The sequence below is a fragment of the Globicephala melas genome, chromosome 20, assembly GCF_963455315.2.
Source record: "Globicephala melas chromosome 20, mGloMel1.2, whole genome shotgun sequence".
Classification (NCBI taxonomy): Eukaryota; Metazoa; Chordata; class Mammalia; order Artiodactyla; family Delphinidae; genus Globicephala; species Globicephala melas.
Window position 1 is genome coordinate 43,692,024 of NC_083333.1, and position 24,387 is coordinate 43,716,410.

Here is a 24,387-nt window from a genome sequence, read left to right on the forward strand (position 1 = left end):
TAATTACCATGTACTGAGAAAACAATCTGTGTAAAATATTATAAAATGTGACCAGCATTGTACAGAGTGACAGATTTACAGACTTCAATATTTCCAATATTAAATAAAAAAGAATGAAAAGAAATACAATAAGCACCAAATTCAAAAAAATCAGAAAAGAGCAATAAACCAGCCTATGGAAAGGAGGAGAAAAGAAACAATGAAGATAAAAGCAGAATTAATAAGTCAGAACAGTGGTTGTCTAATAGTGCTCTCTGGAGTCATAAGCATCTGATAAGAAAGAGAAGTTGGGGTTGGGGTGGGGTCAAGTGAGTGAAACTCTGGGAAACTCCCTTCCTTCCACTCACGATCCCCTTTGCTTTAATCACAAGTCCTTGGCTTTTATCTATTTATACACTGGGATTTCACATAAGATTTCAATTTTGAAAAGGTTCCATTGCACAACTTAGTGGTTACAAAACCACTGAACTTAAAAATAGTGAGAAAAATATGTATACAAATGCTAAATAAGTATAAGAGCTGGGACTTTTCAGAAGTGAGGGGAAATCCAATAAATTGATATATCATCAGCAAATGTAATCAAGGAAAAGGGAGAGAACGCACAAATACACAGAAATGAGGCAGAATAAAAAGAGGCAATAACAAACACAAAAATTTTTTAAAGATAATGAAATATTTGATAAAGTTGGTGAGATTTCAAGTTATTTTAATTTTATTTTTTGTGCTTTTATGCATATTTAAATTTTATGATAGTGGGCATCATTTTTATCCCTTTAAAAGATTATTTCAAAAACAAAGTGCTACGTAAACAAAATAAAGTTCCATGCAAATAAATACGAAAATCTCCGTGAAAGTTTCTGAGAAAAATGTAAATTTCTAAAACTGAATTGAGAAATGGAAAACCTGAATCCTGAACAGGCTAATAACCAGGGGAAAAGAAGAAAAGGTTGCTAAATGTTTTTTTGAGTTCATATTAATATAGTTTTTTAGATGTTTTTCAAACCTTTAAGTAATGAATAATTCTTGTTCTATATAAATTATTCCAGAGCATAATTCTCAAATTATGAGAAACTTCTCAAATCATTTCGTATAACCTAGCATAACCACAGTTCTAAAAGAGCACAAAAAGGAATCAGTTTAAAGTTAATATAGAGGGAAGGGTGGGGGGCGGGGATAGTTAGGGAGTTTGGGATTGGCATGTACATACTGCTGTTTAAAATGGATGGCCAACGGGGGACCTACTGTGTAGCACAGGGAACTCTGCTTGGTATTATGAGATGACCTAGATGGGAAGAGAATTTGAAGGGGAATGGATGCATGTGTGTGTATGGCTGAGTCACTTTGCTGTGTGCCTGAAACTAACACAGCACTGGGGTGGTTTTTTTTGGTTTTTTTTTAACATCTTTATTGGAGTATAATTGCTGTACAATGTTGTGTTAGTTGTTGCTGTATAACAAAGTGAATCAGCTTTATGTATACATATATCCCCATATCCCCCTCCCTCTTGCGTCTCCCTCCCACCCTCCCTATCCCACCCCTCTAGGTGGTCACAAAGCACCAAGCTGATCTCCCTGTGCTATGCAGGACAGGAATAACACAGCACTGTTAATCAGCTATACTCCAATATAAAATAAAAAGTTTTTTAAAATTTTAAAAATAAAATTAAAAATAAAGTTAATATAGATACAAAAATCCTAAATAAAATACTAGTAGATCACACCTAGCAGTATATTAAAAGAATAATATAGTTTATCCTGGGAATATAAAGATGTTTCAATATTATTGATGTATTAGATATTTATTTAATAGGTTAAAAGAGAAGTCTATACAAACCTCTTGGCAAATGACAAAACCACCTCTGATGATATTTATTATCTATTTGTGACAAAACTATATTAAATAGAAGTAAAAGAATACCTTCTTAACCTAAGGAATATATATGTCGCAAACTAGCATCATATTTATGGCTGAAACACTAAAGTCATTATTATTTTATTTATTTATTTTTTTTTGCGGTACGTGGGCCTCTCACTGCTGTGGCCTCTCCCCTCGCAGAGCACAGGCTCCGGACGTGCAGGCCCAGCGGCCATGGCTCACAGGCCCAGCCGCTCCGCGGCATGTGGGATCTTCCCAGACCGGGGCACAAACCCGTGTACCCTGCGTCAGCAGGCGGACTGTCAACCACTGTGCCACCAGGGAAGCCCTAAAGTCAATATTATTAAAGATTGTTTTTCCAGCTACTCCCACTGTCAAATAACATTGTTCTGGAGGTTCTAGACAAAAAGAAGTATTAGAAGGAAAAAAAACATCATTATGCACAGATATTATAACCAAAGACATATAAGCTTAAAACTATGAAGTTGGAAAACTTTTAGAAATTGTAAGAATTCACTAGGGTAGCCAGAAAATAAATTCTTTAAAAATCGGTAGCTTTCTGGGTAATAGTAGAATAGCTTATGTTGGAATGACTTTCCCATAGATAAGAATTATCAACACTAGACAAAAAGTTCAAAAGCAACTATTTTAGGGCACCAAACGGTAGCCAAAAGCAGGCAGAAATTGGTGGGGATTTGATCCTTGAAAGAAAGGAACTGCAGGGTGAGACTTGTGTTTATATAGCTTTTCACCTAAAGGTACTCCCAGTCCATGTGGGGTGGAGTGGCTAGGGAGCACCCTTAGGGAAAGAGCTTAGTGGGCTGTGGGAAAACACCAAATGCCACAACTTACATATACTTGGAATCTCAGAAGAAGGTTAAAACCAGAATAGGACAGAAAATGTACCAGAAGAAATAATCGTCAAAAATTTCCCAAATTTGATGAAAAATATTAATTTACAGATTCAAGAAGCTCAGCGGACCTCAAGTAGGATAAACATAAAGAAAACTAAACACTGGCAAATTATAGTCAAACTGCTGAAAATCTAAGATAAAGAGAAGAATTTCAAAGAAGCTAGAGAAAATGACCCATTACCCATAAGAAAATAATGATAGGAATGAGAGTTAACTTTTCATCAAAAATAATGGAGGCCAGAAGACACCAGAATGACACATTTAAAGTGCTGAAAAGAAAAACGGAAAAAAACCTGTCAACCCAGAATTCTATATCCAATGACAATAGCTGTCGAAATGTACAGGCAAAATAAAGACGTTTTTCAAATAAACAAAAACTGAGAAAACTTTTTGCTAACAAACCTGCTCTAAAAAAAAAAAACTAAATGAAATTCATCAAGCTGAAGGGAACTGACACCAAAGGGAAATTCAGATCTACAGGGGTACCAAAATGCTAAATATGTGGGTAAATATAAAATATTATCACTTTTTTCCTCTTTCTCTTCATTTCTTCAAAATATAACTGGCGAGCTAAAGCACAGATTATAACACTGCATTGCACAGCTTATAACATATGTACATGCAAAATATGTGACAGCAATAAAACAGAGGATGGGGGAAGGGGAGAAAATGAACCCCCTTTAGTGGCATAAAATTAACTCTGAGTAGCCTGTGATAAGTTAAGGAACATATTGTAATCACTGGAACAACCCTAACAAACAAAATAAGGAGGAACAATTTTCTAAATAGAGAAATTAAAATGGAATACTAAAAGCATTTGATTAATTTTTTTAAAAGCAAGTGTAATAAAAAAATGTGACAATTGCAAAACAGATAGTTAAATGGTAGACCCTAGATCCATCCATAACAATAGTTATATTAGATGTAAATGAATTAAACACTTCAATTAAAAAGCAGAGATTTTCCTAACTGAGTAAAAATGCGAGACCCAATTATATGCTGTCTACAGGAGACACTTTTTTCCTTCCAGTTTTATTGAGATATAATTGACATACAGCACTATGTAAGTTTAAGATGTATAGCATAATGATTTGACTTACATATGCCATGAATTGATTACCACAGTAAGATTAGTGAATACCTATCATCTCATATAGACACAAAATTAAATTAAAAATGTTTTCCTTGTGATAAGACCTCTAAGGATTTACTCTCTTAACAACTTTCATATAAACTGTACAGCAGTGTTAATTATATTTATCATGTTTTACATTACATCCTTAGTATTTATTTATCTTATGACTGGAGATCTGTATCTTTTTTTTTTTTTTGGCAGTACACGGGCCTCTCACTGTTGTGGCCTCTCCCATTGTGGAGCACAGGCCCCAGACACGCAGGCTCAGCGGCCATGGCTCACAGGCCTAGCTGCTCCGTGGCATGTGGGATCTTCCCGGACCAGGGCACGAACCTGTGTCCCGTGCATCAGCAGGCGGACTCTCAACAACTGCGCCACCAGGGAAGCCCTGGAGATCTGTATCTTTTGACTGCCTTCATCCAGTTCCGCCTCCCTCCACCCTCCACCTTTGGCAATTGCAAATCTGATCTCTTTTTCTATGAGTTTATTTATTTGTTTTTGAAGTATAATTGACTTATAACACTATGTAAGTTCCTGGCACACAACATAATGATTCAAAATTGCTATACATCTCAAAATGATCACCATGATAAGTCTAGTTATCTGTCAGCATACAAAGATATTACATATTTATTGGCTATGTTCTCCAAACTGTACATTTCATACCTGTGACTCATTTATTTTGTAACTGGAAGTTTGTACCTCTTAATCTCCCTCACCTATTTCTCTCCTCCCACCTCCCCACTACCCTCCCCTCTGGCTACCACCTGTTTGTTCTCTGTATCTATGACTCTGTTTCCATTTAGTTATATTTGTTCATATTTGTTTTGTTTTTAAGATTCCACATATAAGTGAAATCATACAGTATTTGTCTTTCTCTGTCTGACTTACTTCACTTAGCATAATACCCTCAAGGGCATACTTATCTTGTTCCTGACCTTACAGGAAATACTTTCAGCTTTTCGTCATTCAGTATGATGTTAGCTGTGGGCTTGTCACACATGGCCTTTATTATGTTGAGGTATATTCCCTCTATACCCATTTTACTGAGAGTTTTTATAATAAAAGGATGTTGAATTTTGTCAAAATCTTTCTCTGCAACACATGATGATCATATGATTTTTATTCTTCAATTTGTTAATGTAGTGTATCACAGTGATTGATTTGTGGATATTGAACCATCCTTGCATCCCTGGGATTAATCCCACTTGATCATGGTGTATGATCCTTTTAATGTACTGTTGATTTGGTTTGCTAATATTTTGTTGAGGATTTTTGCATCTATGTTCATCAGTGATATTGGCCTGTAATTTTCTTTTCTTGTTATATCTTTGTCTGGTTTTGGTATCAGGGTGATGCTGGTTTCACAGAATGTGTTCAGAAGCATTCCTTCCTCTGCAATTTTTTTGGAATAGTTGGGAAGGATAGGTGTTAACCCTTCTCTAAATGTTTGGCAGAATTCACCTGTAAAGCCATCTAGTCCTGGAATTTTGTTTCTTGGGAGTTTTTAAAATACTGATTCAATTCATGTTTTGTATTTCTTCCTGATTCAGTCTTGAGAGATTGTACATTACTAGGAATTTGTCCATTTCTTCTAGGTTGTCCATTTTATTGGCATATAATTGTTCAAAGTAATCTATAAGAGACACACTTTAAATATAAAGACACAGATAGGCTGAAAAAAAAGAATGGAAATTATACAGTATGCAAAGAGTAAACATAAGGAAGATGGAAAGAGTATACTAATGTAAGGCAAAGTAGACTTCAGTACATGGACTATTACAAGAGATAAAGAGGGATATTTCATAATGATAAAAGGGCCAAGTCATCAGGAAGATAGAACAATTATAAAGTGTATGCACATAATAAAATAGCTGCAAAATACCTGAAGCAAATTCCAATGCAACTAAAGTAAGAAAAAGACATATCTACAATCATAGTTGGGGATTTTACTACCCTGTTTCAGAAACTAATAGAACAACTAGACAAATAATCAGCAAAGAGATAGAGGACCTGAACAACACTATCAACAACTTTGATCTAATTGACATTCATAGAATGCTACATCTAACAACTACAGAATACACTTTTTTTAAAGTGCATATGAAATGTTCACCAAGATATACCTTATTCTAGTCCATAAAATAAGTCTTATAAACACCAAAAGTCGGGCTTCCCTGGTGGCGCAGTGGTTGAGAGTCCACCTGTCAATGCAGGGGACACGGGTTCATGCCCCGGTCCAGGAAGATCCCACATGCCGCGGAGCGGCTAGGCCCGTGAGCCATGGCCGCTGAGCCTGCGCGTCCGGAGCCTGTGCTCCACAACAGGAGAGGCCACAACAGTGAGAGGCCCACGTACCGCAAAAAAACAAACAAACAAAAAAAAAACACACCAAAAGTCTAAAATCTTAGAGTATGTTCTCTGACCATAAAATAAGTTAGAAATCAATAACAATGAGATATCTAAAAAGCCTCAATTCGAAGTAACGTAAATCAAAGAGGAAATACTCTTCTTTGAATAAACTGAATGATTATAAAATACAACACATCCAAATTTGTAGGACGCAGTTAAATCCACACTTAAGGGAAACATACAGCTTTAAATGCTTATGGTAGAAAAGAAGAAAGGATTAAAATCAATGATCTAAGTTTTCATCTTAAGAAACTAGACAAAGAAGAACAAACTAAACTCCAAGCAGGAAAAAGAAATTAATAAAGATAAGAATGGAAATCAATTAAATAGAGAGCCGAAAAAACATTGGTTTGTTCTTTTAAAAGACCAATAAATTTGGTAAGTCCCTAAAGGTTTTATCAAGATTCATAAAAGGAAAAAAGAGAAAACCCAAATTACCAATATCAGATTGAGAGGGGAAAAGGAAGAAAAGATATTTCTCACACTTTAGAAAACAAACACAAACATATTTACCTTTCCCTCTAACAAAAAAGGCATCGTTACTCACCGTAGAAACATCGGAAAATAAAGAAATTGATATAAGCAACAAAATTTGCAATCCCATCCTCTTTCAGGTTTTTGTTTTTTGTTTTTTTGGCCACGCCGGGCAGCATGCGGGATCTTAATTCCCTGACCAGGGATTGCACCCATGCCCCCTGCAGTGGAAGCACGGAGTCCTAATCACGGGACCACCAGGGAACTCCTAACTCTTTCAGTTTTTATTCTGTGCTAACAAAACCTTTTTATTTTCATTTACAAAAATGAGATATCAAATGATCTGAATTTTTTCCACTAAACCCTGGTTATTGGTTATATCATAGATCATATAATGAAATATTATATAACCAATTAAAAATAATCATGAAGAAAATTTAAGGAATTCAAAAATTCTCACAGCATATTATTAACACAATACTGAACGAAAAGGAGAAGGAGAAGAGGAAGAAGAAGAAGAAAAGGAAGAGGAAGGGGCGAGGAGGAGGAGGAAGAGTAGAGGGAGGATGACAGGAGGAGAAAGAAGGAGGAATGCTGAAGGACTGACATTACTCAACTTAAAGACTTACTACTATGCTACAGTGATCAAGATAGAGTAGTACTGTTGGAAGAACAGACACAGATCAATGGAACAGAACAGAAAACACAGAAATAGCCTCACACAAACACAGTCAACTGATCTTTGACAAAGATGTAAAGGCAATTCAGTGGAGAGAGGATAGTCTTTTTAACAAATTGTGCTGTGACAACTAAACATTCAAATGAAAAAAAAAAAAGGCACAGCTCTAACTTTTCACAAAAATTAACTCAGAGTGGATCATAGACCTAAATGTAAAATGCAAAACTATAAAATCTTAGAAGATAACACAGGAGAAAATGTAGGTGACCTTGGGTTTGGCAATGAGTTTTTAGTTACAAGACCGAAAGCATGATGAATGAAAGAAATAATTTAGGCTTCATTAAAATGGAAAACTTCTGTTCCACAAAAGACAGTGTTAAGACAATGAAAAGACAAGCCACAGACTGGTAGAAAATCTTTACAAAACACATATCTAATAAAGGACTTATATCCAAAATATTCAAAGAACTCTTAAAACTCAACAATAAGAAAACAAACAACCCAATTTTATAAATGGATATAAGATGCGCATTTGTCATCTGTGTACCTTCTCACCAAAGAAGATACACAGATGACAAATAAGCATATGAAAAGACACTCAGCATCATATGTCATTAGGGAATTGCAAATTAAAACAACAATGCGATATCACTATGTAACTATTAGAATGGATAAATTTTTTAAAATTGACAATACCGATAGCTGGCAAGGATGTAGAGCAACCAGAACTCTCATTAATTGCTGATGGGAATGTAAAATGGTATAGCCACTTTGGAAGATGGTCTGGTTTCTTCCAAAGCTAAACATAGTCTTATCAAAAGATCCAGCAATCACACTCCTGAGTATTCACCCAATTGAGTTGAAAACTTTTGTCCACACAAAAATCTGCACATAAATGTTTATAGCAGCTTTATTTATACTTGCTAAAATTTTGGAAGCAACCGAAGTGTCCTTCAGTAGGTGAGTGGATAAATAAATTGTGGTACATACAAACAGTGGAATACTAGTCAGTGCTAACAAGAAATGAGCTCTCAAGCCATGAAAAAACATGGGGGAAGTTTAAATGCATATCACTATGTGAAAGAAGCCAATCTGAAGAGGCTACATACTGTATGATTCCAACTACATAGCATTCTGGAAAAGGCAACACTATAAAAAGATCAGGGGTTCAAGAGGAGTCAGGGAGGGATGAATAGGTAAAGCACAGGAGGCTTTTAGGGCAGTGAAACTATACTGTATGATACTTTAATAATGGTTGACACATGGCTTTATGTAATTATCCAAACCTATAGGACTTTACAACACAAAGAATGAGCCTTAATGTCTGCAAATTTCAAAAACTCATTTAGCAGGTTGGGGAATCTCAGGAAAAAATGCAGACTGTAACAACATAATCTAACTGATTACAAATATATGAATTAAACTCACTGAAGAAATGGGGGAAAGGTACTGACCTAAGCAACACTGGAAATGGGTAGTCTATAAGACCAAAGGCAAAAGGAACTGCACGTGAATACTGGACCCTGGTCAATAAAGTTGTTTCCAATGGGTGTAGGGGTTATCAATTCTTATACTGCTATACATGTATACTCTAATCAAACAATAAATGGATGATGAATGGTGGGAGCCAAGTTTCTTAGTGTTGGAGTGGAAAAGATAGGAGCAAGCAGCAAGAATATTAAGGAGAAGAGCTGAATAGACATTTTTCCAAAGAAGACATACAGATGGCCAACGGACACAAGAAAAGATGTTCAACATTATTATTAGGGAAATGCAAATCAACACCACAATGAGATATCACCTCACACCCCTTAGAATAACTATTATCAAAAAGGTAAGAAGTAATAAGTGCTGGAGGAGATGTGGAGGAAAAGGAACCCTCATGCACTGTTGGTAGGAGTGTAAATTGGTGCAGCCACTATGGAAAACAGTATGGAGATTCCTCAAAAAATTACAAATTAAACTAATATATGATCCAGCTGTTCCGCTTCTGGGTATTTATCCAAAGAATACAAACACACTAATTCAAAAAGATATATGTACCTCTATATTCAGCACAGCATTTTTTACAATAGCTAAGATATGGAAACAGCCATCAGTACATGAATGGATAAGGAAGATGTGGTATATATAAATACAATATATTACCATTCAGCTATAAAATGATGAAATCTTGCCATTTGTGACAACATGGATGGACCTTGAGGGTATTATGCTAAGCAAAATAAGTCAGAGGGAGAAACAAATACTGTATGATTTCACTCATATGTGAAATATAAAAAACAAACAAATAAAATAAATGAACAAAACAGACCAAAAAGAACAAACACGTAGATACAGAGAACAGAGTATTGGTTATCGGAGGGGGGTGGGCGGTGAAATGGGTAAAAGGGGGTCAACTGTACATGACAGATAGAAACTAAATTTTTGGTGGTGAGCACACTGTAATGTATACAGAAGTAGAAATATAATGTTGTACAAATGAAACTTATATAATGTTATAAAACAATGTGAGCTCAATTTAAAAAAAAGAATAGTAAGGAGTCTAAAATGAATTAAGAATTGAAGACATCAATAAGAACTCATGTTTAACTTTGTATAGATACAGATGGTTATGTATAGAAATTGCTTATAGATATATTTATATGTGGGGTTACCTTGCACACATATATTTCTTTGCTTTGTCAGCTGAGAAGGCCTAAAAGAAACAACATTCCAGTGACAATGAGCACACCTACTACCCAGATATTAATTTCTAATACCAATCTTCAGTAAAAGGAACCAACGCTTTTTTGAGAGATGGCTGATTTTAGGACTGGGGCAGGACACATATAAGATGACCCTGGAGCATCTTGTAGTGCCAGAAAGTAAGGAAGTGCCCAAAACACACACACACACACACACACACACACACACAAAATTCATGGGGCATGTCAAAAGGAGCCCAGGAGCCAAGTAAAAGAGTGCCCAATGGCCAAAGCTAGAACAATTTGAGCAACAAAGTTAGGTAACATTGGATTATAACTCAAAGTATAAGTATTCATGAGTCCACAATGATATAAATAAGTAACTTAATACATGGGAGGAGAACACACAAATCTCCAGTGCAGAAGAATTCCAAATAAGTTATATAGATACTCCACCTTAAAGAAGAAGGAGCATAACTCCCAACACTTAAGTGTAGATTGCACATGGAGACTTCCTTCCGAAGAGTACAGTATTGAAAGGGGAAATAAAGAGTAACTTGACAGTGGAGAAACCTGACAATAACTATATCAGCCAGGTGATCAAAGTCAACATCAACAGTCATAAATCACGTTGATAGTATGTACCCTCGACATTTGATGAGAATGGCTCTTTACTTCTGTGATCTCCTTTCCAAAAACCTGTAGCCCTAGTCTAATCACGAGAAAAACATCAGACAAATTCTGATATAGGGCGTTCTACAGTATACTTGACCAGTACTCCTCAAAACTCTCAAGGTCATCAAAAACAAGGAAAGTTTGAGAAACAGCTGCAGAGAAGAGGAGTCTAAAGAAATAAATTAAATGAGGTATCCTGGATAGGATCCTGGAAAACAGAAAGGACGTTAGGTAAAATCTAAGGAAAATGGAATAAACTACAGACTTAGTCAATAACATATCAATATTGGTTCATTAATTGTAATAAATGTATCATAGTAATGTGAAATGTTAATAATGGAGGAAACTGGGGGTAAGGGGAATAGGAGAACTCTGTACTACCTGCTCAACTTTTCTGTAAATCTAAAGCTATTCTAAAAACTAGTCTATTAATTTTTTAAAGTGGTATATGATATAATCTTCACATTTTACCAGAAGAACAGGGGAGGGACTGGGTTAAATTCATTCATTAACCCAATCTTTATTGAGTCCCTCCTATAGGTCAGTCAGGCACTGTGATAAACACCAAAATATTAACAATGGTCATCTCTAGGTAGTGGAATTACAAGCCATTTTTATCATCTTCTTCATACTTTTCTATATTTTCTAAATGTTCTAAAATATGTGTTTTAGAATATGAAAAAATAAGTAAAATTAAAATCACTATGCAAGCATAATGTAATACTACTCTTAGCTTGGATAGACAGATTTTAATTTTTCTCCCTCCTCTTCATTTCACTCAGTGGTAGTGGGCTGTGCTGGTTCATAGCTGGGAATAGAAAAGGAGGCCACCCAAGCAGAGAGAAAGTGGGGAATAGAGATCCTGTGAGAGATGGATGGTTAAAATGAATACTTCATGCCTATAGATGATAAATGTAGATACATATATATATATTATTTTGAACTTCTACTCTCCTTACTAAATGCTTATATGTAAAATATCCCATGTAATTATATTTGTATACACTAAAACTGCTAAAACGGAATCAACAGGATATAATTATCCCCCAACTCATTGGGGGGATATTTGATATTTTATTATGACTTCACTTTTTAAGTTTCACTTTAAATTACTTTTTTGAAGGCTTCATTTCAAAACACTTTAGAGGGCCACTTGTTAATTTAAGTACTTGTTCCTTCACCTGCAAGTGTCATCTACTCAGGGGAATAAAATGACACGAAGACAATCTCTTCCATCTGTCTCATCATTTTTTCGAAAAAGCTGATCTAAAAATACTCCCACAACTCACTAGATGAACAAATTTATAATCATGAAAACATAAATAAGTCAAAAGCAAGAGCTATAGGAGGGATTATACATCTAGTATTTTATACACTTCCCAACTCATTTTATGAAGCCAGCATAAGCCTGATATCAAAACTTGATACAGATATTAAGGAAATTACAGACCAACATATAATACAGTTGCCTTTCAATTTGCAAGATGATGCTACTTATAGTGATTATGACCTCAAGGTGCCTGAGCAACCCTGCTCAGAAACACATTACTCACCTCTGAACAAGGAAGAGATTTTCACCTCCTGTATTTAACCAAGTTTACCACTCTCTCTGGGTGGGTTTTCCATTAAGCAATCAGCCTTGTACAAACAAGGACTCCTTTAATATAAACATCATGTCCTATCACATCAGGATGCCTTAGGCTCCTGCAACTGCAAAATCCAGAGTGAAAAACACCACTAACTGAGTAAGAACACTCCTGAGGTGCCTCTGACATCACAGCACTCACTACACATAACACTTGATGTTACAGGGTCTACACCTAGTTACCTTTGACTGGTGAGTGAGCAATACCACACTGGTGTAAATGTCCTCACACCAAAGAGAAAAGACAAAATCAGAAACATACCATAAACAATGCCACATTTTTTCTGAATGCCTTTATTCTTTAACAAATATTTACTGAGCACTTATTACATGCTAAATACTGAAAAAGTGAACAAGATAGATCTAAACTAAAAGTTTACAGTCTACCAAAGAATAAAGACTTAAATAGACAATCAGAATAAATTGTGATATGAGTTATAATAAGAAAAGTGAGGGGGGCACAGGCCTAGAGTGGATGCGACTAGTCTAGAGGGAAGTAAGTCAGGGGAGATCTCTCAGAGACCTGACCTTTCATCTGAAGCCCACAGATTAGCAGGTCAAGTATGTCTGCTGGGGATGGGGAGGAGGTGGTAGAATGAGGAAAAGAATGGCATAAGCGTGGGAACATTATGTGCAAAGGTCCTGAGGTGATAGATGTTAGTTCAGTTGGAGAGACTGAAAGAATTCTTACTTGGAGGGCAGAACATAAAGGTTAGGGGTGAGAGGACAGTGATGAAAGATTATTCTGGAAGGCAAGCTTGTAGCAACATACAGTATTTTGTACTAAAAGTAATATACAATGATTTTAAGTCTCATGTTTAAACGGTAAACAGCTCTGGCAAAGATGCATCTTCCTATTATAATTCACAGCTTCCCTAAAACATAGATTCCCTCAGCTTCCAGGCAACTTATGGATATCTATTCCAGCAAACCAGAGTAGGAAAAGAAGATAGAAAAAGAAAACAAAGAAGGACAAGGGGACAGAGGGTATGTGGAACTCTGTAGACATGATATAATCATCACATCCCTGGGAGAAATCACTGCACGGCCTAAGGCCAGATGAAAAGATTCTGACTTGACAGGATGCACCCAAGATCTCTAGGTTCTGTAGACTGGTCAAAGTCTCTTACATTCTCCCAAACCTCTGACCTTGTCCATTTAAGAGGCTACTCTTCTATTTGGAGAAGAATGACATCCTATGTGTCACATTTTTCAAACTAGTGAAAAATAAAGGTTGCCTCCATCTGTTTTCTAAGTAATGCTCCTAATACACAGAAAGAACAAAATATTTAAGTTGGTGTTCTTTAACAGTTACAAATTTTTTTTGTTGATATATTGTTTCTAAAACTCAAAAGTTTGCTTCAATCAATCTTCTATTTGAAGGCAGGATGAATGGCCAAATGCTGCTGAAAACAATTCCACCAACCAAAAACCAATCAAAGTGTTCCTAGAGGGGATATTTTGCAAAAGTATTTGAACTACTAAAGCAGAACTCACATTTCTGAAAAGAAGGGGGCCATGAATTTCTGCCCATATTGGCATTATACCCAAGAAAATATTTGAGATTTTTGTCTACATGCAAAAAGTGTTGGCATAGGCTAAAATGACTCACCAAATTAATTCTGTTAAGTTTAAGGCTGGGCAGTATTTCAGACCCTCTATTTAGATTTTTTTAAAAAGTCCCCAAGTACTTGCAAATACTTGTTAAATGTGAATGGTTGTCCTGGCTGAGCACAATCACAGAAATATATCCATTCTCTCACTGCTGCTGCTTTGATAGTCATTATACTTCAACAACCTTCTGCTGACTTCCATCATCACTCCTCACCCCATCTCATAGCCCCCTCCTCTTATCATAGCACGTCCAAGCCTGTTGGCAGCCACACTCTCAATGGGAGATGGGGTCGGAAGTAAGGAGACAGGAGAGGAAGAGAGGGAGATGAGAGGAAATTCTGTTCTCCTTTTGCTCTGGGTCCCTGCACTGGCTCTCACCTCCCCGCTAGGTGAGGCCCATTCCTGCTCTCATTCTGGCTTATTAAATAAGTCTCCTCCCTAATCCTGGGAACCCCAACCTAGCTCCCACCCAGCTCCTCATACCTTTCCCAGTCCTGCCCATTGGAGTCACTCTCCAGTCAGAACACCAACATCAGAGCTTGGAGTTAGGGAACAGGGGATAAAGGGAGTGTTCCCACTGACAAAGAGGGATACAAAATAGTTTTTAAAAATGGGCTGGCCTGGAAATCAACCTAAGGAACATGGTTCTTTTTCCCATTAAAAAAAAGGGGTCTAAAAGAAAATACCTAAGTAAACATTAGAAAACAATCTATTCACTGTTTTAAAAAAAATTGTAGGAGCAGGATACTACTTCAGCCTCATCTCTTAAATTTTCAGTGATACCTAGTGTTTTTTTCTAATCAAAATGTTTAATTTATCTTATAGATGCTTCACTCTGAACACTTTGAAGGAGTTAAAGCCTTAAAGATGAGACATCACCCCTCTAGGATGGAGATGGGAGCCTGTATGGAGAAAGGAGGGGTGTAGAAAATGTTTGTTGGGATTGTGGAGAAGACAAGGGGATATCAAAGGGAGGAGGGACTCCTCTCAGGGACCCATCCCAGGAGTCCTTTGCTTGGATTGCTGCGGTAGGCAGGGAGTAAAGATCTGCATCATCCTCGGGACTTCCTTGAGTGAGCCGCCAACAGTAAGATGTCCTTTCCAGTCACAGACTATGTCCACCCACTTTGCCATGCCTAGCAAATCATGCCCGCCAAACTAAAACAATCTCTACCTTGGAAGTAACATAAGGCCACATTTCATTCTAGATACCTGAGTATTCTATTTGTCTGGGTGTTTAATTAAATGTCACACCTATCCCTTTATGTAACATATTGCTATTTTACAGAAAAAAATGGCCTGGTTGCTGATCCAACTTCTACAAAGTCTCATTGACAGCTTCTGGTAGAAACAAACAAAAAGTAATAATTTCTGATTCCTTGTTACAAATATGCTGAAGGTATCCGACCATTAGTATTTCTGCAGTGACTTAAATATCTCCCTAAAATCAAACCTCTGAAACTTCAGTGTTCATTTTTCTATTCTAACGATGGAAGACTTCATAGAAACCTTGTCTTGCCCATTTTCACACAAATTAAATAAAAGTATCATAGTGGGGGAAAATGACTTTGTTTGCTTAGAACTTGTTTTAAACCTTGCATTAAATTTTCGATCTGGCAGTCAGTTTTAATCCTTAAGGCATATATTTCTTGCTTTTTGTTAAGGGGTAAAACTTGTTGGCAAGGTTAAAATCATACCCACCAGCTTTGTTTTGGCTTGCAGGAAGTTGTCAGCATACAATAGAGAAACTGTCAGCATGTTCTGGCTGTGGTTTGCTTCAACCTGCTGATTGTTTCTGCCCCAAGACCCAAGAAATGTGTGTTTATATTTTTCATTCTCTTACCTCCTGAAGGGGAAAAAAATGACAATACCTATATACTCACAGCACAGAGAAAACAAAACCAGGAACGAAAACACAGATAGTACTTAGGATTAAGTTTTAACTACTGGCCAGTCTACAAATCTAGGATTAACACTTCGGCAATCTTCCATTTGAGAGTCTAAGAATCTATCCTACAGAAATATTTGCATATGTACACAAAGATGCAGATATGTTCTCTACAGCACTGTGGAAATACAAAAAAATCTGGAAACGATCTAAACGTCCTTCAATAGGTGAATAGTTAAAAAATTCTGAAATACTGTGCAACAGTTTAAAAATGAATATATATATATGAATATATACATAGATTCATATGGAAAGGTATCCAATGGTGCTATGATAAAAAACCAAGTAGTCTATATACTTATTTTATTTTTCATTGAACTTTAGTTGATTTACAATATTGTGTTAGCTTCAGGTATACAGCAAAGTGATTCAGATATATATATATATATATATATATATATATATATATATATATATACACTCTTTTCAGATTCTTTTCCATTATAGGTTATTACAAGATATTGAATATAGCTCCCTGTGCTATAGAGTAAATCCTTGTTTATCTATTTTATATATAGTGGTGCATATCTTTTAACACCATATTCCTAATTTACACCACCCCACCTTCTCCTTTGGTAACCATAAGTTTGTTTCCTATGTCTGTGAGTCTGTTTCTGTTTTGTAAATAAGTCCATTTGTATTATTTTTTTTAGATTCCACATATAAGTGATATATAATATTTGTCTTTCTCTGACTTACTTCACTTAGTACAATAATCTCTAGGCCCATCCATATTGCTGCAAATTGCAACATTTCATTCCTTTTATGGATAGTATTCCATTGTGTGTGTGTGTGTGTGTGTGTGTATCACATCTTCTTTATCCATTCATCTGTTGATGGACACTTAGGTTGCTTCCATCTCTTGGCTATTGTAAATAGTGTTGCTATCAACACTGGGGTGCATATATCTTTTCAAATTAGAGTTTTCGTCTTTTCCAGATATATGCCCAAGAGTGCGATTGCTGGATCATATGGTAGTTCTATTTTTAGTTTTTTAAGGAACCTCCATATTGTTTTCCATAGTGGCTGCACCAATTTACATTCCCACCAACAGTGTACGAGGATTCCCTTTTCTCCACACCCTCTCCAGTGTTTATTATTTGTAGACTTTTTGATGATGGCCATTCTGACTGGTGTGAGGTGATACCTCGTTGTAGTTTTGATTTGCATTTCTCTAATAATTAGCGATGTTGAGTATCTTTTCATGTGCCTGTTGCCCATCTGGTTGCCTTCTTTGTAGAAATGTCTATTTAGTTCCGCCCATTTTTCGATTGTTTTTTTCATATTGAGTTGTATAAGCTGTTTGTATGTTTTGGACATTAAGCTCTTGTTGGTCCCACAGTTTGCAAATATTTTTTCCCATTCTGTTAGGCTTTTTGTTTTGTTTTGTTTAGGGTTTCCTTTGCTGTGCAAACGCTTATAAGTTTGATTAGGACCCATTTGTTTACTTTTGCTTTTATTTCTATTGCCTTGGGAGACTGATCTAAGAAAAGACTGCTACGATTTATGTCAGAGAATGTTTTGCCTGTATTCTCTTCTAGGCGTCCTATGATGTCATGTCTTATATTTAAGTCTTTGAGCCATTTTGAGTTTATTTTTGTGTATGATGTGAGGGAGTGTTCTAATGTACGTTACTGATTTACATGAGGCTGTCCAGCTCTCCCAACACCACTTGCTGAAGAGGCTGTCTTTTCTCCATTGTACATGCTTGCTTCCTTTGTCAAAGATTAATTGACCTGAAGTATGTGTTTATTTCTCGGCTCTCTATTCTGTTCCATTGATCTATATGTCTGTTTTTGTGCCAATACCATGCTGGGGTTTTTTAAAATAAATTTATTGATTTTATTTATTTATTTTTGGCTGTGTTGGGTCTTTGCTGCTGCGCGCAGGCTTTCTCTAGTTGAGGTGAGCGGGGGCTACTCTTTGTTGTGGTGCATGGGCTTCTCATTGCAGTGGCTTCTCTTATTGCAGAGCACAGGCTCTAGATGCACAGGCTTCAGTAGTTGTGGCACGCAGGCTGAGTAGTTGTGGTTCATGGGCTCTAGAGCGCAGGCTCAGTAGTTGTGGCACACAGGCTTAGTTGCTCCACAGCATGTGGGATCTTCCGGGACCAGGGCTTGAACCCGTGTCCCCTGCATTGGCAGGTAGGTTCTTTTTTTTTTTTTCTGAGGCAAAATAAAACCCCGAGTTAGCATTCCTTCCAAACAACAAGAAACCTCTGACGTGTTCTGGTACTTATCAGTTAGAAATTATTCCGTAACAAAACTGTTCGGTTTGTGTTTCTTTTGACGCGAGCTCCGTGTTCCAATTACACCGGACTCTAGCATTTTATTCTGGTTCTTCCGGGCATGTGTGGCATCTCTCACTTACTGGTTGCTGATGCCTCTACCCTGTTTAAGCGTCGCCAGTCAGCAGGTACAGAAAGGAAAGTGTCCAACCCCACCCGACCTGTGCTGTCAGCTCCACGAATGGGCCCCACAGGACAGCAGTCTCCCTGGGGAGGGATGCGTGCTCGTTCATGTACCCTCCGGTAATGCCAGGCACTTTACAGCAAAAGCCCCTGGAGTAAGGCCGAGGGAAGGCAGGCAGATTCTTAACCACTGCGCCACCAGGGAAGCCCTACCATGCTGTTTTGATTACTGTATCTTTGAATTGCCTGAAGCCTGGGAGGGTTATGCCTCCAGCTTTGTTCCTTTTCCTCAGGATTGCTTTGGAAATTCTGGGTCTTTTGTGGTTCCATAAAAAATTTAAGATTATTTGTTCTAGTTGTGTGAAAAATGTCATGGGTAGTTTGACAGGGATCACATTAAATCTGTATGCTGCTTTGGGTAGTATGGCCATTTTAACAATATTAATTCTTCCAATCAAAGAGCATGGACTATCTTTCCATTTCTTTGAATCATTTTCAATTTCTTTTAACATTGTTTTATAGTTCTCTGCATATAGGTCTTTCACCTCCTTGGTTAGGTTTATTCCTAGGTATTTTTTTGACACAATTTTAAATGGGATTGTTTTTTCCCTTTCTCTTTCTTATATTTCATTGTTAGTGTAAAAAAAATTCAACAGATTTCTGTATATTAATCTTGTAACCTGCTACCTTGCTGAATTCATTTATTAGTTCTAATAGTTTTTGTGTGGAGTCTTTAGGGTCTTCTCTATAGAGTATCATGTCATCTGCATATAATGACAATTTTACCTCTTCCCTTCCAACTTGGATACCTTTTATTTCTTTTTCTTGTCTGATTTCTGTGACTAGGTCAAGTAGTCTATATACTTGTATGTTGTGCAAATATTCTACAATAAAAATGTATCCATAAGTTATTTTTGTAATTAAAAAAATACATGGACCATAACATCTACCAGAATATCTAAAAATAAAAAGACCACAACATCAAGTGTTGGCGAGGAAATGGAGCACTTGGAATTCTCATACACTGTTGGTGGGATTGTAAAATAGGTACAATTACTTTGGGAAACTGGAGTTTCCAATAAAATTAAATGTATTCATACCCTACGACCAAGAAATTCCACTCCTAGATATTTACCCAGGAGAAATGAGTGTTTATGTTACAAAACAAGTTATACAAGAATGCTCATAGCAGCTATATTCATAATAACTCAAAACTGAACAACTCAATGTTCATCAGAAGAAGAATGGATAAACAAACTGTGGAAATATTCACACAATGGAATACTACTTAGCAAAAGGATAAGATAAATCTGATACACAGAACAACATGGATAACTCTCAAAAACATTATGCTGAGGACAGACACAAAAGAGATCATACTGATCTATGAAGTTCCAGAACTGGAAAGGAAACTTTCTAGGGAGATGGAAATGTTTATGTCCTGATGTGGGTTGTAGTCACACAGTCACACAGTCATATATACATGAAAGTCATCCAGTTGTAACACTTAACATTAGTGCATTTTATGTACGTAAATCATACTTTAATAAAGTACTGGGAAGGAAGGAAGAAAGAAAGAGAGGGAGGAATCGATGGATGAAGAGGCTCACACAAAGAGTTATCAAAAAGGAAAATTTACTTTAAAGAGAGAGTGATTTTAAGGACGTTTATTACAATGCAGTTAAGAGAGATTTTCTGTAGCTTTCTAAGTATCCAGGATACTTCTCATACTTGATTTATAATATACAGTACCTTAATTAATTCCAACTCAACTACTATATTGGCTTAAGTATGTATAAATATGTGCCACTGGATACATTTTAGTAAAGCTCCTATTATGTGAATAAAAATTTTATTTCCCTATAACATACTAATATTAGAATATCAACAATGTTAGGAGGAGACCCTAGATGAGAATTTAAGTAATTCATAAGTGATTTTATCAAAGCCATAAGCCTTCAGGAAAGCTTGCTCTCTGGATGCTAAGACCACTCTGTTTCTAAGCCCACATCTGTCCTATGTTCCGTGTAAGAGCTGGATAGTAAAATTAAACAGTGGAACTCAAAGACTCCAAACCTGAAAAGCCATCTGTTATAATCGCCTAACCTATAACGCAGCACTGACAAACTGGAAAAGCAAGCAATGAACCTGGAAACACAGGGGAAATAAATATGAATAAACGTAGCAGAAATTGTAGGATTTCTGTACAGTGTAATGGTTTATAACGTGAAAAAATTAGATCTATGATAGTTATGTCAATATGTTAAGGTTCTCAGATGATGGTAAAACTTGAAACATCTTACTTTTCCTGTATTTAAAATGATTAAAAATTGTTTAAGTATTACACTTATATAATGAGGTAAAAATGTTATTATCTTAATAGCTGGCACTAGAATTCCTCTTAGGAAGAGAATCGCCATGGTTTGGCAAAGTAATTTGTTTCTCCATGTGTGGGTGTTGGTGGGAACCTAAACCACTAAACAGATAGCTAAATTGCCTTTCCATGCAGCAAGGGAAAAAACAATTTTTTTTTTTGTTTTGCTCCAGATAGGATAAAGGGAGAAGGTGCCAGTGAGAAAGCATAAGGCTGAGAACTACATCAGGTGAAAGGCCAGAGGGCACTGTCTGATGACTGGAGTGGGAAAAGGGGGTTTAGGAATAGGAATGCCTAATATTCAATTTAAAATCGTTTGCATTACTGCAGTGGAAACCCTTCCTCCCTCTCCCTGCACCCTCTGACTCTCCAGTGATGTCTTCTACACTCACAGGGACTCCATGTGGGTAGGTCATTGTGGAAACTGAAGGCAAGGATATATGCCAAGGCCATGGTTTCTCAACCTTGGCACTAATGACATTTGGGGCTGGATACTTCTTTGTTGTGGAGGCTATCCTATGCATTGTAGGAAGCTGAGCAGCATCCCTGGCCTCTACCCATTAGGTGCCAATAGCACCCTCCCCAGCTGTGACCAAAAAAAATGTCTCCAAGTGTCGCCAAATGCCCCCATGGGACGAAATCACCCCATTTGGGAACCGTTAGTTTAGGCCTACAGAAAGCACACATGGAAGGAGGGGACCCTGGAAGCAAAAGTAACCTTGAGAATGCATGCCCCCTGAGAATTACCCAGATCTTGAGGAGATGTTTGGGCTTCCACAATAGGAAGTAGGTCTTGCCTAGAGCTCAAAAGGCCTGGGCAGCCCAGTTAACATCTAGGCTATACCCACAATGAAACTAAAATATTTCTACCAATTAAAAAAATAGTTCTGTTTATAAAAACAGAAAGGGAGAAGGGGAAGATTAAACCTTTCATTTTTTTTCGACTGACAAGTAGTACAAAAATACTATTTTTACACAAACGCACACACATACAAAGCATTCTATAACAAGGTAAGGAACACATGTCTTTCTTAAGTTAGCAGGGAAGCTAATTTCCTCTCTCCTTTCTCCAAAAAGTTTCTCATAGAAATAATCACTGGACTCTGATCTAAGGAAGGAAGGAAATGAAGAAGATCCTGAAAGAACCCCTACAAACCTCCCCTAATTTGGAGTAGCAAGGATGAACCACCAACCCAAGCAAAAGGCCATGCCTAGGGACTTCCCCGGTGGTGCAGTGGTTAAGAATCCGCCTGCCAATACAGGGGACATGGGTTCGATCCCTGGTCCAGGAAGATCCCACATGCCGTGGAGCAACTAAGCCTGTGCACCACAACTATTGAAGCCTGCAGTCTAGAGCCCAACTACTGAGCCCAAGTACAGCCAAAAATAAATACATAAAATAAATAAATTTATAAAGAAAAAAAAAAAAGGCCATGCCTAGGAGTTTTCCTGTGGAGAGGCAACTGCAAGAAGAGAGATCAAGAGGACTTCCTCAAAGAAAAATAAATTTTTAATTTTATTTACCAAACAAATGGTGTGTAATGCATTCTAGATATTATTCTAAGTTCTTTTCAAATATTTAGTCCTTTATTCCTCATATAAATTCTATGAGATAGGTACTATTATTATCCCCATTTTATAGCTAAGACCCAAAGTTAAATACTAGTAAGAAAGTGGCAGTCAGGATTTGAACCTAGGCAAACTTATCACAAAAAAAATATACAGGACCTATGAGAAAACAAAGTTCAAAAAGAAAACTATATCTTGAAGAACTAGAGAAAATGTCTCCCTCTGAAGTAGATTTATTATTAAAGAACAGAAATGTTTAGAAAATTTCTAATCATATTTTCAACATTCAAAAAGTCATTATGCCTATAAGCCAGATTTACAGATGTAATGAAAATGAAACAATGAGTGATGAGGAAAGAACACATGGAAAAATTTTTTAAATAAATAAATGCTGAATTTAAAACTGTAATGAAGTCACTGACGGATGAGACAATAAAAGAGATGAAACACAGAGACTAGATCAGGGCCCTAATAAATTTATAATATAAATCCTAGTATGACAGAATAAAAGAGATGGAGTAGAAGCAATGACAATAGAAAAAACTTTCTCAAGTTAAAGACTGAGTCTTTAGATCAAAAGGGTTCACTACATACCAGGCAAAATTATTAAAAAGTCCAAAACCTTGAAATTACCTAGTGACATTTTTGAGAGCAAAGAAAAATATCCTATAAACATCCAGGCAGGCGGTGGGAGGAATGGGTTATAAAAGAAATATATCAGGCTGGCATCAGACTTCTTCTCCACAAAACTGAAGACCAGAAGATAAGGGTAAAACTTTGAGAGGTTAAGTTGAGAGAAAGGGGAAGAAAGGGAAAGAGTGTGACCCTAGAACCTCATGCCCACAGCTAAGTTTATATGAAACTAGACAGACATATACTCAAACTTGGAGGGGCTCAGTAGGGGGACTATCAAAGTACCCTTCCTGAGAAATTCACTCAGCATTATATTTTCAATTGTCATCTAGTAGGGTTTTATGCACTGTCCAATACAGCAGGCACTGTGGCTACTGAGCAGCTGAAGTGTAGCTAGTGCAATTGCATAACTGATTTTTTTGGTCTTATTTAATTTTAGTTAATTTAAATTTAAATAGCCACATGCGGCCAGTGGCTACCGTTCTAGCAAAGTCTAAATACCTAAGAGATAAAGAGTTCAAGAATGAAAAAGCCATGATACAAAAAGTAAGCAATGAACAAGTTAAACAGGAAGAAAAAATATTATTATAGCTATGGTTTTAAATATTATGCAAATGTCAAAAAATAATTATTGTAATCTAATATACACAATAAAACATTAATAATTCTCTGAGTCTAAAATCCAAGATTATATCAGCAATTTCACATTTCATACAGGAGGAAAGAGCTAGAAGATATTGTTTCATTCCTAATGCTGCTAATCAGAGGGAAATGTTTGTTTGTTTGTTTTCCCATAAAGGTAAAAAACTATCAGTGGGATAAAACCAGGATGTATAACTTCAAAATCACTCAAAAGAAAAAAAGAACTTAGTGATCTAAGAAAATGCTCAGGAGACCATAGCAAATGAAAAACTATAAGTGGAAAAATCAGTATACAAAACTATACACACAATATGTCACAACTTTTAAAGTATGTACAAATAATAATAACTGAAAGAAATAAATGGAAATTTAACAATCGTTGACTATGGGTGGCTGTATATCCTTGTGTTTTCTAAATTTTCTACAATGAGCATTATTGCTCTTATAACCAAGAAATTTAACAAAAAGAAATAGAAGTATGGTCATATACCTTTCAGAATTCAACCGAACAGTAACATCACCTATCTAGAAGACAACCCAGTATCAAAAATTAAGTAAAAATGACTCTTAGCAGCCACAGTACATGTTACAAAGTGCAGGCCTAACGGGTTGGGTACTGTGTTCATCAAGAGAGCCCTTCATACTTTCTTTCACACACATCTTAATTCCAATGAACTTCATTATCTGATGTTCCAATAGCA

The 24,387-nt window shown here is 36.4% G+C and overlaps 1 protein-coding gene and 1 non-coding gene across 2 annotated transcripts in view; both read right to left on the reverse strand.

The window, feature by feature from the left end:
* The window catches only part of SKAP1 (src kinase associated phosphoprotein 1), a 276,251-nt gene that overhangs the window by 247,680 nt on the left and 4,184 nt on the right, over positions 1-24,387 (reverse strand). The window lies entirely within an intron of this gene.
* On the reverse strand, positions 18,511-18,638 carry LOC115843830 (small nucleolar RNA SNORA49). Its single transcript, XR_004035889.1, has one exon. It is a non-coding gene; the product is annotated as a small nucleolar RNA SNORA49 (small nucleolar RNA).